Genomic DNA, 6,260 nt, shown 5'->3' on the forward strand with positions numbered 1-6,260 from the left:
ACATAAGCAACACGACGGGTGCCACATATGGAGCAGGATCTGCTTACCCTTCCAGAGCACCTGAGATCACCCCCATTTTTTGGTGGGGTTCGTGTTGCTTAGTCTTTAGTTTTCTATGTTGTGTCATCTGTACTATTATTTGTCTGTTTGTCTTTTTATTTTTGGCCATGGCGTTGTCAGTTTGTTTTCGATCTATGAATTTGACTGTCCCTCTGGTATCTTTCGTCCCTCTTTTACAATCGTTTAAGAGTTCATCGTGTTTGCAATTTTTATGGAGATGATTAAGTTGATATATGGTCATTAATCGAGATCAATCGTATCTATCGTAAGGTCGAGGGTTTGCAATTTTCATCGACATTCGATTGAATCGTCTTTTTACAGTCTTTAATATCTATTGTTCAATTAAATGCTGTTGTTGGATTTTCACTATCATAATAAATTCGCTTAAAGTTATATGATACGAGTTTCTCGGTATTTTAATGTTCAAGAAATAATTGAACCAATGCATGCATATATAATTACCAAACTAAGTCATCTAAGCACGTTTTTTGTTAAATCTATTCCGAATCTACAACGTATTATCGACAAACAATATTTCATTCAGTGATTGTTGATAACAAGCTAGTTAATTTTCAAGTTTGTTGCTGAAGTTTATCGGATCGTGACATTGATAAACAATCAACATAGAATCGTGGACCACGTGAAAAATAAGAGACTTGATAGAGCTATGTAAACTTTTTTATAAATACATTGTCCATGCGTTCCGATATGTTAATTAAACTTATCCATAACAGTTTTAAAAAGATTTTTTGTATACAATTTGTTTTTTAAGAACAAATTATTGCTATATACCTTCCAGTGAACGTTTGCTTTCATTCTTTCATGACTTTGCTATGCGGTGGCCAAATTTCTAACGAGAGGTCTCGTATTTAAGGTCACTGCATACAGAAAAATATCGTAAAATTAGAGTACGGGAAGACAATAATTCAGTAACAGTACATTTCTAAATATTTTGATGAGATAAAGGATTTTCTTTTCACAAGTTGTTTTATAGTAAAACTTAGCCATTCAAAATATATAAAACATATTCAACATTTTTCTAATTTAATGCATCATATGATTTTAATCTTTTCAGTCAATCCTTTATTCTTAAAGATGAGTAAGTTGCGATCGTTTAAGAATTTATCAATGCAATCGTCAGGTTTTCAGGGGTCACGATCGCATCAATCTTATTTAGTTTTTATGATCGTTTAAGAGTTGACCAATTCGAAAAACTGTCTCTTCTCGTTTTCAAGACTCACGAACATATCGATCGTATTTAATCAACTATCTTTTCGTTTTCAAAACTCACGATCGTATCGATCGTATTCAATAGTTACAATCATTTAAGAGTTGATCAATTCGATAAACTGTCTCTTCTCGTTTTCAAGAATCACGATCGTATCAATTGTATTTAATCAAATCTTTTATACGGTTTTCATGACTCCGGATTGTACCGATAGTATTCAATTGTTATTATCGTTCTTTTTACCACAGACAAAACATGCAGCGGATCTGATTTTACCATGGTATTGTCTGTTATTCTTCCACTTATGATCTTTGATTGTCCCTTAGATGCTTCGTTCCTCTTTTTTTATCAGCACAGAAAAAAAACCAGCGATAAACCATCTTATTATCATCTTTTAACTGTAAACCGGCAAATAGTATTTATGTTCTAAAACTTGTAATATACAATGTGCATGGGAAACGGAAACAAAATTTGACATAAGATATTAAACAATCATCGTATTATACAAAAGATAGTGTCCATTCTCCAAGCAGGACATTCCGTTTGAAAATAACTGCTTGTAAGATAGTCTGCAAAAACTTATATGATCAGCCCCCGATAATCATATTTTTTAAAGTTCATATGGGGGTGAATGAAATAATTATTTTCTCATATAGCACATTAAAAATCATCGGCCAAGTCAACGTGTCGGTCAAGTACAAAGCAGGTTATATTCTCCGGACATCGGCAAGTTATTTTCAAGTTATAGTCCATGATATCGCGGCAATCAAAAAGTATAAACTCCAAGTTACCAAGACAAACATGACATTACTAACAAACTAGCAAAATGCATATTATATAAGTAATTTTTGTACTCAGTTTATTTTCAAATTTGCAAAAGTATCATACTCGTTAAAAGTAAACAACAACACATATCGTTTTCTTGGTGATCTTTGTTCGTTAAATAATCAATAATTTTCTAAATATACTGCCGAAATTTACCAAAAGGAACACTTATTTTAAATAAATCAAATATAAACGGCAATAACTGTCCATTCCTAGATTTAGATATTTCAGTTTTACATAAGAAACTCTACAAAAAAATTTACGACAAAAGGGACGATTTTTCTTTCCCTATTGTTATTTTTTTCTTTTTGGATGGTGATGTTCTTTATGCACCATCTTACGGTGTTTATATATCACAACTCATTCGATATGCCCGTGTCTATTGTGACGTTTTGGATTTCAATGAACGTAATCTTCGTAATTACTGATACGTTATTAAGTCTGGGGTTTCGTTACAACCAATTACTTAAAATTTTTGCTAAATTTATCCATATAGATACAAAGATTTGGTTTGGAGGTTTGGCTGTACCTGTAGAAAACTTATTTCAAACAGAATGTCACATCCTTATTTTTACGGTGATGTTGTTTACCGAGCACGGAAATTTAGATACGATCCAGGTAAACATATCGATCCTTTAAATAAACCTATTCTAAAAGATTACCAATTCAGCACTGTAATTAGATCTTCGAATATTGTTTTATTGGTAAAAATATCAATTTTCTTATCAGTAAATTAAAACCAATCTAAATATCATTGTTGTATATATATGCACATTCACAATCTGTCGATACCCGTAATTTGACATTGCACAAGGTCATGTCTCTACACTTAATCTATTGGATAATGGACATCTTGGATGTGTACTGATTGATATTTTACTCTTAGATACATGATTTTTTGTATTAGTTGTTATTAGCTTTGGACTAGCTGTCAGTAACTGCGAGTACTCTCATACCTGTACTTGGTGTCTTTTTTTGTGTGTGGATGTATAAATACCCTGCCACGTCCGGTCTGTGTTTTTGTTATTTGTTTTCTGCTTTGTATCGATCTAATGAGTTATTAAATCCCTTTTCAACTGATTTTTATAGTTTGTTCATATGTTGTGCTGTTACACTACACTGTCCCAGGTTAGTGGAGGGTTGGGCGCGAGCATAAATGTTTAACCCTGTCATATTTTGTATGTGTCTGTCCCAAGTCGGGAGCCTTTAATTCAGTGGTTGTCGTTTCTTGCTGTATATCATATTTGTTTTTCGTTCATTGTTTTGTACATAGATAAGGCCATTAGTTTTCTCGTTTGATTTGTTTTACATTTGTCATTTCGGGACATGTATGGAATTGCTCATTGTTGAAGGCCGTACGGTGACCTATTGTTGTTAATTTCTATGCCATTTGGTCTCTGATGGAGTATTGTCTCATATATAGGCAATTATACCACATCTTCTTATTTTTATATAATTTAATTTTGATGTAACACGTCTTCTGATTGGCTGAAGGATTTTGTCTATCAGCTCATTGACATAATTTTGTCATATGACCGTTACGTCATCAACGTTTTTTTTTCATAATTTACTCCTTAAAAATTAAATTTAGAATTAAATTATAAGGAATGACTGTAATATTTTTTCTTTCTATTCGAAATAACATAAAAAAATGTGTTGCACACTTTTGAATAACCGCTATGCAGGTTTTTTCAGTGTGCACCACATTTTTTAGGTTATTTCTGCAGACAGAAAAAATATTATAGTCATTCCTTAAACAAATTATTTTTTCCCCTCATCGAACATTTTGTTGATAGATGGGACAATACACAAAAAAGTTTTTGCCTGTACGTTATTTCAAGAAATTTGACATTTTAAAGCAAAATGAATGATCTTCACCCCCTTTTATACAGAGGGAACATAATCTTTTTTTCAAGTGTTGGCCCGGTGTTTACTCTTTTCAATATTTAGATTACTATTAATTAATGTGTTTTTAAATTTTCTGTACGTTCTAATTATAAATAAGAAGGTGTGGTATGAGTGCCAATGAGACAACTCTCCATCCAAGTCAAAATGTGTAAAAGTAAACAATTATAGGTCAAAGTACGGCCTTCAACACGGAGCCTTGACTCGTGCACTGAACAGCAAGCTATAAAGGGCCCCATAATGACTAGTGTAAAACAATTCAAACAGGAAAACCAACGGTCTAATCTATATAAAATAAAATGCTTCGCTGAGCGCAGCTGTATACGACCGCAGAGGTCCAACCCTGAACAGTTGGGGCAAAAATGGACACAATATTCGCGCTTGATACCGGTCTGAATTTGGATTGTAATTAGATATTTGACACATAATAGGTTTCTGACACCGAATAACTGTAGTCAAAGAACTTAGAATTGGTTATATGATTTGAATTTATATTCATTTTTTTGCTTTTGTGCAATACACTATGCTGTTGCGAAATTGACCCCCCCCCCCAAAAAAAAGAAATAATATTTGAAGAAATTTTCTTTTTAATTTCTGAAATCTGAAATGAAAAAAAAATTGCCCCTATAATTTCTTTTTTACCCCCCCCCCCCCCCCCCCCCCTAAATTTTTTTTCACCTCCCCCCCTTTTCCAAAAAAAAATTCTTTCCCTCAAGATATGGATATGGTCATAATCTCAATTCAAATTTCCAATGGAGTTTGCAACCATAATTACCAATTTAAATACATCATAAAAGTTTTAAAATAGAAAAAAAAATCCACCCCAAATTTTTTGAACCCCCTTATGATCCATCACCTCCAAACTCAATCCCAGCCTTCCCTTTGTGGTATGGTACCTTGCAGTACAATTTCAGAGAGATCCATACACTTGAACACAAATTATTGTCTGGAAACTAGAAAAATGCTTGTTTTTGGCCCCAAATTCCTAAACGTTCAGGGCAATTACCCCCAAACTCAAATCCAGCTTTCCCTTTGTGATATGGAACCTTGTAGTACAATTTCATAAAGATCCATACACTTACACACAAGTTATTGTCCTGAAACTAGAAAAATGCTTGTTTTTTGCCCCTTTTTTGCCCCTAATTCCTAAAATTTTGAGGCAATTACCCCCAAAATCCATCACAGCCTTCCCTATGTAGGATGGTACCTTGCAGTACAATTTCAGAGAGATCCATACACTTGAACACAAGTTATTGTCTGGAAACTAGAAAAATGCTTATTTTTGGCCCCTTATTCCTAAACATTTTGGGGCAATTAACCCCAAACTCAATTCCAGCTTTCCCTTTGTGATATGGAACCTTGTAGTACAATTTAAGACAGATCCATACACTTACACAAAAGTTATTGTCATGAAACTAGAAAAATGCTTGTTTTTTGCCCCATTTTTGGCCCCTAATTCCTAAAATTTTGAGGCAATTACCCCAAAAATCAATCCCAGCATTTCCTTTGTGATATGGAACCTTGTGGTACAATGTCAGAGAGATCCATACACTAACACACAAGTTATTGTCTGGAAGTTACAAAAATGCTTATTTCTGGCCCCTTTTTGGACCCTAATTCCTTAACTGTTGGTACCATAACTCCCAAAATCAATCTCAACCTTCCTTTTGTGGTATTGAACCTTATCATGGGTAAAATTTCATAGAGATCCATTCACTTAAACTAAAGTTAGAGTGCGAAAACCAATGTGTCTTCGCCGGACGACGACGAGACGACGACGACGACGCCAACGTCATACCAATATACGACCGCAAAATTTGTTTGCGGTCGTATAAAAACGAGAAACGAGAAACACTTAAGAACCACATTCAACAAGCGACAACCACTGACACAGGTTCATGACTTAGGACAGGTGCAAGTCAATATAATTAAAATATAATTGAATTGGTTCTAAGTTTGTTTCCTATAGGGTTATTTGGTTATTAAAAAAGACTGTTTTCGAGAAATTTATATATCTTTCGGCTAATTTCTCTGCATAGATTTAATCATTTTGTTTTTTTGAAAATATTTTAATTTTCCCATACATGATTCAACCCTATTTTTCAAAGAGCATTTTTGTATTTTGCAGCAAAACCAATATGTAAATTCAAACTCATTTATAGGCATTTGAAGCATATTAACTTTCTCCTTTTGCATTATTCAAATATTTGCCGCTGGACATTGATCAACAATCAGTCAACTT

This window comes from Mytilus californianus, unplaced genomic scaffold (assembly GCF_021869535.1).
Source record: "Mytilus californianus isolate M0D057914Y unplaced genomic scaffold, xbMytCali1.0.p SCAF_4, whole genome shotgun sequence".
Lineage (NCBI taxonomy): Eukaryota > Metazoa > Mollusca > Bivalvia > Mytilida > Mytilidae > Mytilus > Mytilus californianus.